Consider the following 10,840-nt stretch of genomic DNA (forward strand, 5'->3'; position numbering starts at 1 on the left):
CGTGTCTGGTATTTTGTGCATAACCCCAGCAGAAGGTTTATACTTGCCATCTGGAGGTTTATTTTTTTTTTCCTTCGGCTGGGCCCTCTGAAGGAAAAAGGATTTCAATATTTTCAAATCGGTATGTGGAGCTCTCCGGAAGAGTTGTCGGGCGATAGAGGAGCAAAACAAAAATTATTATTTTAATATAGAAGAGAAGAATGAGGTAAAAGTGAAAAGCAGCCATTTACGAACTGCTCTCTTTGTGTACTTTAAACTTCCATTTGGATTGATCTTAATCAGGGTCTGATAGTTGGGCCAAAAGGGACCGATCAGAGCTTTCAAGAAGGCCCAATTCAGCTGTAGCGATTGGCGCAAAGGAATTAAACATGCGTATGCGGTATATGCACGAGCGTATCCATGTGCCGATGTATGCATGACGGTTAGTTCTGAGTATGTACCGGAACACACACACGCACACAAGTGTTTGAGGGTGCAGTATGGTTTAGGAAGATTAATAATTTAAGAAATCAATTTTATGAATGGGCGACTGCTGAAAAAAATCATTGACTTTTATTTTGAAAAGTGCGAGTAGATCGACAAAGTTCATAAAACTGTCTAGTTTTTACTTATTTTTTTTTAAAAAAGAGAACGGTGTATAATTAGAAGAATAGTTAAGTGTAGTAAGGGAAATATAATTTTAAAACAAATGACTTTTGTGGTGAGCTGATCAAATGAAGTGGTAAATTTATGAATATAAATATTAGTGTTATGTAACTTTTTTTTAAACGAGTGCCTAATTTGCAATTGGTAGTTACTCATATGTAGGTCTTAAGACTTTTGTCTGTTATCTTTTTGACATTCCATACAAAACATACTCAGTACCTTTAATTTTAAACCACTTTCAATGAAATTTTTGCGAATGATGCTATGATAGTAAGAAAAAGTATCTGAGAAGGAATGAAATAGATTCAGGGATCATAAGACTCTTATTCATTATAAGAGAATCACGATGAATATAAGTTTCTGTTTTTATCTTTAGGAATTACCAATGATGTGATTTTTATATGTTAATTTTTAATTTTGCATCTTAAAAGTCTGAACTCACAAATTTTAGTTTAATTTTGGACATTTTAACTCTCCTTTAGCCAAAAAGAATTTTTAAAAATATGTGTTCCATTCCCACAGCTTGCCAGTTGCCTCTACCATAAGAAAATGCTGAATATGACATCATATCACTAATATGCCCTCTCAGTTGCCAAATATTTTGGTTGTTAGATTTTTTTTTTTTTTTTTTGAGAGGATGGTACTCATAAAATCAAGATCGCTCTGTCACAGGAAATGTATTTATAGGAACTGTTTTAAGGCGTTTATTAAAAACAAATCTGGTGATGTGTATCTCTATTGATTCAAACACTAGAAAGAGGCAAATTGTACATACATTATAGTTAGAAAAAATAGCCATTTGGAACACCAGCAGAAAGCTTTTGAAACCACGGATGCTTACCAGTTCTTCATTTTAGCTTTCTGAGACAGACAGCAAAGTTTGATTGTACATGTTCCTTATATGGGGCCAATTCTATACCATTTTTAAAAATGCCTTCACGCATACGCTGGAGAAGCAGATTTTTGTTTATTCTACAGTGTGTATTGTACTGGCTCTAATTCTGCATTCAGCGGCTTTTGATTTGGTGCCAGACATCTTGTGGAGATTGTGTATGCTATGCGTTAATTGTTCAAAATGCCTATCTAAGAGACTTTACATTTCTTGAGCTTCATTTGTTGTTTTGGGTTTGAGCATCTATGCATTTCTGTGTGTATGTGTGCTTATGACCAATGTGTGTTTTAACCCAAATTGCTGGAGTTAAGTGTGATCAGCTATTTGTTACACAAGCTTTCCTCTGAAGACAACACAGCACTGAATTCCTTCTTTTTTTTCCAGTGACAAGTCAATTACTTGTTTAAATTCAGTTTGAACTCTCTGAACTGAGAGAGGCCAGAGGAAGCAGGTTTTCCCTGTGAATAAACAAAAGAAGAAAAATGTAAAATTATTCTAAAACACTGGGATTTCAGGTTGTGGGAAAAGTATAATTAAGCACTACAACAATTATGATTCCTGCTTTGTGAACTGGCAGCTATAGGGTTTGTAAAATCAGTTTTCCTCTAACTTCCTAGGAAGAGAAATACTATAATCAATGATATTTTAGGAGAAACAAAGGAAAATGTGAATTTTCTATTAGCTGAAGTTATGAAGTGTTTCCATGACCATATCCCACAACAGACTGTTCCCTTCTTGCTGTGAAATATTGGACCTGTCCTCAAATGTGTGGACTTCATGAAACTAAAACCTATGAAAAGTCATAACACTAGAGCTGTCAAAGAGTAAATCTTGAATATAAACCCGAATGTATTTTTAAAAATCAGTTTCTTCTCACATGACAGTTTAATGAACTTGACCAAATAAATTTTGTGATTTCTTTTCTGTGTGGGTTAGAGGCTTAAATACAAATGAATCCCATTCTCAGATAAATTTTAAAAAATTGAAAGCATTACTTCTTAACTGTGGGATAGAGGATTTTTTTTTTTTTTTTTTGCAGATGCAGTTTAAGTGTTAGGTGTATAAGCTTCTATCAAATTATGCCGCTGTGTCTGTCCTCATTCAAGCTATAAACAGCATGAGGCATTACCTGGTCCACAATAAGTACAGTTCTAGTTCTAAATTTTGAATTTTATAACTGCTTACATCTTCTTATTCATCAAATGAGAATTTTAGTAAGTAATTGTTTGGTCAAATTCTACATATCTAAAAATAAAGCAATTGTACAAAGATAAAATTATGGCAAATGAAATTGAAAACAAAAGTGGCGAAATTTCCTCCTAATGGTAATTTAAGATCACATCATCAGCTCTCGCCAGCCTGTGCATGTGTTAAACCGTATAGAGAAACCTATAATTATTGTAATTGCTCTTTTTGCTTTATACTAACAAGCTTCAAACCATGTTTCAAACTAGTTGTTTTGAAATAGTTATTTGTCAAGTCATCAAATCTCAGAAAGTAAATGGTAATGAGCTTTCCATGTTTATATTCTGACTGTTGGTCATATTATGCAGCTTTTCAACTCCATAAAGTTCAGAGATAGAAATGGATGTTGATTATTTCTGATATCAGGGCCAAAAAATAAAATAATTTCATGATTTCTGTTTAAGATAAAAAAAAAAAATAGGAACATTTTAATATCAAAATCTTGCATTTGGGAATGCCTTCTTTGAAGAAAGTTTCCTATGAATAAGTAAAAATTTCAGTCAGCCACCTAAATTTTTTAAGGCTGAAAATTAGGATATGAAGTGTTCAGCCTTTTTTCATATATCACAGGAAGTGCTAACATAAAAAGATTAATATTTAAACAACACCAGTAATAATATTTTCCACTGCATTTTACATATGGCTCTTTCTTGCAAACCTCACAGTTGGTTCCTATAGCCTCATGCAAGTAGTCACTGGGTTTTAAAGTTTTCAGTAGTGTATCAACTATGCAAATTGCATTTAGTATTTTTAAAAGATATTTCATATACATACTATTTTCAGAACCACGATTATAAATGAAAGTAGCTGGTATAAATGCATTGCTATTCAAAATTATTGTTTAACTGCTATAACGGAGCAAAAATTTTAGATTACAAGCTAATATAATTTCTCAATTCCCCACTGAGTCAAGAAAACAAAACATATCAGTGAAAAAACATGCAGGAAAAACTTTTTTAAATGAGCTTACTTTTTGGTATTGTTGATATACAAAGCATTTTAAATTCACTCATTTTAAAATAACAATGGAAATTTTCTCTTTTTCCTCCGTGCTCGATTTCTTTAAACAAAATTATATTGATTTTGTTCTTTAGGTTTAAGCTGGTTAAAATTCACCAGACACTGAATCTTGATATTGTGACTACATCTTGCTCTCTTGCCTCTGATTAAATTTCCAAAATCCCTGCATGAGATTCACAGATGCCAGTTTGAATATTTCTCTGGGACTAATTTCTTACCAAGAAAAAAAAATGGATCAGTTACATCTTTGGTTAATATTATTTAATCCCTAATTTCTGTTAGGGCTGAATATTTTGAATATAGTGTTGGTAATTGATAAGCATTCTTATAGAGCTAGGCGTTGGCATTGTTTCAAGAAGAATTAGGAAGAAGGACTTGGAGCACTAGGGAAAGAGGGTTGAGGAGAAAAGTGTCCAGGAAAAAAGATCTAATAGCTGATGCAGTCTTTAAATACCTTTCCAACTGATCTACAGAAAATTATGCTGAAGAATTGTTTGTTTCCTGTTCCACTATAAATATGGTTTGCATTACACTCCTTATTTGTTTTTGTTTTGTTTGTTTTCACTAAAATTTCAGTACCACCACAGAGGTTTAAGAATTAGTGATTTCTTCTTATAACATTTTTTTAATGGCTTTTTTCCATAGTTGCATTTTGGACATTGTCATGTTTCATCAATATGAATGTTGTGTGAGTGTGTTTCCAAGCCAATCTGAAACTTCTGTCACTGTGATGCCACTAAGGGGGAAAAATGCTTTAGTGTTACTTCTTTATAATCAGCATGTAGCTATACCTATGGTTAGCAACCTGGCATTAAGAGATTAGTTTTGTTTTGCTTTGTTTGTTTTATTTTAAATCTTAATTTCTAATCTACTGAGAATATATGGATTTTAGATATGATTGTGGCAATTTTAAAAGTTATTAGAATTTAGATTTACTTTTATCTTAAGAAGAAAATGCAGTAGAGAGATTTGCTCTGCGTATCAAACCTAAATGCATGGCTTGTAACTGAGAATTTCAGGACAAACACACATAAGATTACTGGGCTTTTTTTCTGTCCTCCCCGCCCCACCCCCACCCCCCCAATATTATCAGAGTTACAAAAAAAGCTCATTTTTCAGTCAATATAATTGAAAGGTAATTTTGGGTTTAAGTTTTTCAGAGTTTGTGTATATTTGGGTTTAAATTAGCCCTTAATTCTTCAGGCATAACTCTAAAGTGACATAGGGTAAAGTTATATATGGTAAACAGTATTGATTACTAAAAAAATAAGATTTGGAGTTTTATGTATTCATAAAATATTTACAATATATTTAGGAAATAATCATAGTCCTTTAAAAAAAAGCAACATCTATATACTAGGAAACGGATGAATACTGCAAATCTGACAGATAATTCTACAAAATACCTACATTTTGAAGTATGAAGTGATCTGCTAAAAAGTTTTGCATGGGATTTTTAGAAAACTTTCTTAATTGGAAAGTTCTTAACATTTTAGACTCTATAGTAAACTATTGGGCACATTATCGTATCACCTTATATATATAGATATTATCACATTGTAGTAAGCAAAATGAAGTTATCTTTCTGAAGACTAGTTCTGGAGGTTGAATTCCTGATTTGGTGCTTGAAAATGGTTTGATAACTAGGTGTTTCTTCACTTAGACTTTGAGAGACTTTCTGTTTTGCAGTGCTGATGGTTCACAACTTAAGTTTCATACTACAACCTTCTATCAATAGGCATGTTTGTGTCACAATATTGTATTCTGATAAGAATTTTAAAATTCACATGTGTGATATTTTTGTCTTTAAATTCCATGTTGCTTCAAGTCTATACCTTGTTTTCTTCAAATTCTTCTTCCTTATTTCTTAAAGAAATCTTCACATACTAATCAAGGCATTTTAGTCAGTGACTTAAAAGGGACCCTCCACTATAACATTTTATTAGGGAGAGCATACTGTTTTAAAGGCAGTCCACCCCCAAATTGTGATAAAGAGGGGTTTGAAACACCTGAGAAGTTAGGGGTGGGAGTAGTGTAGATGATGGTCTAATTTCAGACTCTACAGAAAAAATGCAGGCTTTGCATCCTCCGGAGACCTAGAGGGCTGTGCTTTCCTAGAGACCAAATTACACTCCTCTTAAGAGAGGGCACGTTGAGGTAATTGGTGGGACAGAGCGGGGAGAGTTGAATTCCAGCTGCTCCCATTGTAGCTGACCTGAAAATGAATAGGGGATGTTAAGAGTGGAGGCTAACATTTAACTTGGCTTTTTCACCTCCACAAACCTAAGGGTGAGAATTATAGAGTACTGAGTGCCTACACCAATAATGATCCCTGTTCAAGTGGGAATTGCTGTGCTGGGGAAAAACTCTCACACCATTTTAAAAATAGTTGATGCGTTTACCAACCACAGTCCTATTACTGTAGCCCCAATGAAGTTGGTCCATGATGTGGAAACGCTCCTTGTTTTGGTTAGCCATCTAGTGAGTGTGTCTTGGATTCTTACCTCTTTGGTTATCATTTGAAAAGATTCATGACAGACATTTGGAAGGTACTTGTATTCCATCTCCAAGAAAGGGATCAAAAGTGGAAGTGCCTATACTCCATTTCCCCCAGAATGTGCTCTCTCTTTCTATCTTTTTTTTTTTTTTAAGGAAAATAATGCTGTGTTACTCAATAGCTTTTCTAACGAATAAAACAAATTAAATTGATGTTACATGCATATTTAAACCCCATCCAGTTAAGTACTGATGTGATTAAAATAATCAAATGTATTACTTAAAAAATTAAAAAGGATAAATTTTGTACCCCATTATTTTATTGACTTTTAAATATAAATTGCAGAAATGTTTACATTCCTAATGGCATTATTAAGCTAAACTGACAAATCAGAGGAAAAAAGTTGATTGCCCAGCACATTATTATTTCTGCACCTGTCATTCCAATTCAGGAGTGGAAGCGCAGCATAGGAGCAGGGTGGATGCTGCTTTCTTAGGGTTCCTTTGTGTGATGTGGGGGGTGGGGATAAATGTTTCACAAGTGTAGTTTCACTTTGCAGTGTCTTTTTGTGTGTTGTTGTGATTAAAAGACTACAGTGTTTTTCATGTAGCTTTGAAATTAATGTGCAAGTAATGGAGGGGTAGAGCTCTCCAGTACCTGCAGCACCAAGCCTTTCTGAGCAGAAGGCGGGCGTCAGCTCTTTAGTAAAGTTGTTTAGAACCAACAGCACCAACTTTCATCTCTACCTTGTGAATCTGTAAGGGGAATTAAGGGAAGAAGAGGGGCATACCAAAATAATTTAGGTAAGAGTGCAGATCTGGGATGAAAATACTTTAGATTTTTAATTTCTGGTTATATAGTGGCCAGAAGATTGCCAATGCTTTGGTTTGAAATTGTGCTTTTTCCTTTAATGTATTTTCTCCTTGTTTTAATCATACCATATCATTTTTCAGACATTCGAACCCTGTTTCTCCCTGTCGCATAAGTGGCAATGATTGCTTCTTAAGATAGTTCTAGAATTTCTTGGGTGTTCATTATCCACAATTAATTTCACACAGAGAAACCTAAACTTTCTGCAGCCAGTAGAATAAATAATGCCCTATTCCTTTTTGCCTTTTTTTAGGTCCTTTAAGAATGTTATTATATTCTTCAAAATGTAATGACATTAGATTTGGATTGAGAGGGAAAACAGTATCTTTATTTCATTCCATCAAACGAATAGGTTGAGTATACAAAGAAGTGATTAAAATGCCATTATTTCCGAGAAGATACTAGTTAGCACTACTCATATGAGTATAGATTTTGTCCTGTGTACTAACTGAAATTCCTAGACTTTAATAACACTTAATGTGTAGCGTGGATCCCACTTAATCTCCTCCCTGGCTTCACAGCAAAATGTTTACATAAATGAACTCTCAATTTTGATATCAACTATTTAACTCTGTCTTTCCAGAATTAATACTACTTCCATAATTAAACATGTTCCACAGTTAGTTCCATAGGAGTATTATCTTAAAAATTATGTTCTTTTCTGTCCTTTTAAGCCACCTGCTGACTAGGTCAGCAAAGAAATGGGAGCCTGATTTTATTTTAAAGCAAATTAGTTATTACCCTACTATTGTATCAGACATTCAGCTTCGGAGGAAGTAAAAGACAAAATTCCATCATATTTTCATTTTGTTACATTTGCAGCAGAAATGTGTATGCTCAAATTGGTTATTTTCAACTCATGACAGCTGTGATATTTAAAATGATCACAGCTGTTGTGACTTAAAATTGATTTTCCTATTAACACCTGAGAAAAAGACCTGAGCGGTATTAAAAACTTAAATAAGGTAACTGTAAAATTAGGTATGTTGATGTGAATCTGGTAGTCCTACTTCCCAGAGGCTGCAAAGTGCAGCAAACCTCGGGGATGCCTCCAAGGAATGAGCCAAAACTGTTAGAAATAGATGCGTGATTGTTAAAAGTGGTTACTTTTTAAAGAATTTATGTAATAAGAGGACCTCTTGGCCCAACTTTAAAATGTCAGTTTTGCTAGTAAAACCCTTAGGATTCAGTTTACTTAATTAACTACAAGAAAGATGACTTATAGGAATTATCATGAGATCCTAACCTCTAAACTTTTTTACCTTTTAATATGACATTGAGAAATGCAAAATTATACTAAATTGTTGTTTTTGGAGGAAGTTTTGGTTTTATGGCTCTTATTTTCTATCATTTCTAGATGATGGAAAAAAAACAGATGAGAAAAGATAAACAAATTATGCCTAAGCACTTGTTTTTGGAACTTTAATACATTTTAATATTCACTTTGCAAATCCATTTAAATTATTTTAGAGTTAGATGGTGCTTCTTGCGTTCCATTGATCTATTTTGATGTTGACATGGGATAATCAGTGTGTTAGAATCTTGAATGTGGCAAATAAATTTCTTATCTAACCATATAACCAATTTAACAAAACTTAGGTACATTGAGATATTAAGATAGTTTCATAATTTCAATGATGTAGTGTATAAAATATACAGCTGGCATGATATGGAATTATTTATAGATAATAGTGCTTTCACAGATGCATTGCCAATAGGGAGCTATGTAGATTAAATTCTTTGGCTGGTCCTAGACTTTACTCATGTAACTCAATCAGAATTGAAAGCGTGACAGATTATATGATAATAAATATATGACTGGATTGGAGAAAGTATGGGTGGGTAAGTAGATAGATGGATAGATGAATAGATTATATGATTAGACAGTAATAGATAATGCCAATTATTTATTACTCAAAACTTATTCAACAAAAATTTACATACAATATGTTATTTTGATTATTTAATATAATTTAGAATGAGTTAGTTGAAAATAGTAAACATCTTCCATCACATAATCAATAGAGGTAATTCCAAAAGTTCCAGAATGAACCAAGATCATTGATTTCAAAGTTATAGGTTAGGACCGATAGACACCACAAGATCACAAGGTCAAAATGTCATATATTAAGTGATCCTGAGTAGAAATGGATATTTTGTTGTTTAGCTAAAGGAAGATACTCCTAGAGATCGGCATTGTTTACATGAAGATTTCAGAAAATAGAAGTGAATATTTGTCACTAGCATACTCTGATTACAAACATGTCTTTAGAACAGTGATGCTCCCCACCGCCTTCAAGGACATATGGCAATATCTGAAAATTTTTTGGTTGTCACAACTGCAGTAGTAGAGTAAGGGTTTGCCTCTAGCATCTAGTGTGTAGAAGCTAGGGATGCTGCTCATCATTCTACAGTGTACAGGTCACCCCTCACTAGTGCTGATGTCGAGAAGTTCTGCTTTAGAAGTAATACATCTGAGCCTTAATAATTAAGTTCCATCATGGCGAGCCACATTATGAGTGATAGCAGCTTGCTCTCTCCTACCCCTCCCCTCTCCTCTCTTCTATGAATTTCTCTCTCTCTCCCCACCCCACTCTCTCTTGGCATAGCACACTGTACTATTGTCCAGGTATATCCACCATTTACCATGAAAGTGTGAGATTTTGTTTGAAGTGTTGTAAATAGAGTACATTATTTGTGAATCAATTGAAATGGCTTTATAGCCACTATTAGAATATGTTGAGTCGATAATGTACATTTCTCCACACCTTAAATATATATTTATATCTTACCTTTCAAAATATCTTAAACTGTTTCTCACTGTAACTGTTGGTTTATCAAAATCATTCTAAAAGTTAAAGTTTATTAGGATTATTTTTTTCTGTAGGACATAAAAAGGAAAAATAAAATAAATTAGCATAAAGAAACTTAATTATTAATTACATTTAAGTATTTTTGACATTATGGGCATTGTTTGCACCAGTGAAAGATTAAAGATTGAAACCAACATTAAAGACTTTCTTTTCAGTTTTCCCAATAATGCAGCTTCTTTCTCCACCCACAACTGGGTATCTCCATTTCTGCCGCTCCTGCACTTCCCATCAATGTTAGATAATTCTTGGCGGAGATTTGGAAGTGATTTCAAAACCTCGATTGACTTCCCTAGCCCCCTGTGGAGGAAGGTGGCGGTATCTGGTGGCAGAGTCTTACACCTGCCAACTTGTAGAACCCAGAAGCACACCTCATTTCTTAGATGCCAAGGTTTGGAGAGAGCTGCCAAGTCTGACAGTAATGAGTGCCACTCTTCAATTTCCTCCTCATGCCATACAAGGTTCTCCAAGGTTTGATCAGAGTAGAGATGGCCACCTGGCACAGACGTGGCAGTTCTGATTTGCAGTCTAGCTTTGGTGTAGGTATATATACATGCTTGTACTACTTGGCTGTAATATTTCAATTTCACCCCCACAAGTATCCTCAGTCTCTGTACTGAAAATCCTCCTATTTCCCTGCCCAGCTTGATATAACACAGTTCTGGTAAAAATCACATTCATGCCTTTGAGTTTGTCTGTATTCCTCACAACTGAAGCCATCTTATGAGATTGTCCTAAGTTGACATTTATTTTGATTTGTTTTCCACGTTTCATTATACAGAGCTGTTGTACTCAAAGTGA

General features: G+C 33.9%; 1 protein-coding gene across 14 annotated transcripts in view; it reads left to right on the plus strand.

Moving 5' to 3' along the window:
- Positions 1–10,840, plus strand: part of TCF4 (transcription factor 4) — a 340,304-nt gene that overhangs the window by 245,993 nt on the left and 83,471 nt on the right. The window lies entirely within an intron of this gene.

The sequence above is a fragment of the Pteropus vampyrus genome, unplaced genomic scaffold (genome assembly GCF_000151845.1).
Source record: "Pteropus vampyrus isolate Shadow unplaced genomic scaffold, Pvam_2.0 Scaffold62, whole genome shotgun sequence".
Taxonomy (NCBI): domain Eukaryota; kingdom Metazoa; phylum Chordata; class Mammalia; order Chiroptera; family Pteropodidae; genus Pteropus; species Pteropus vampyrus.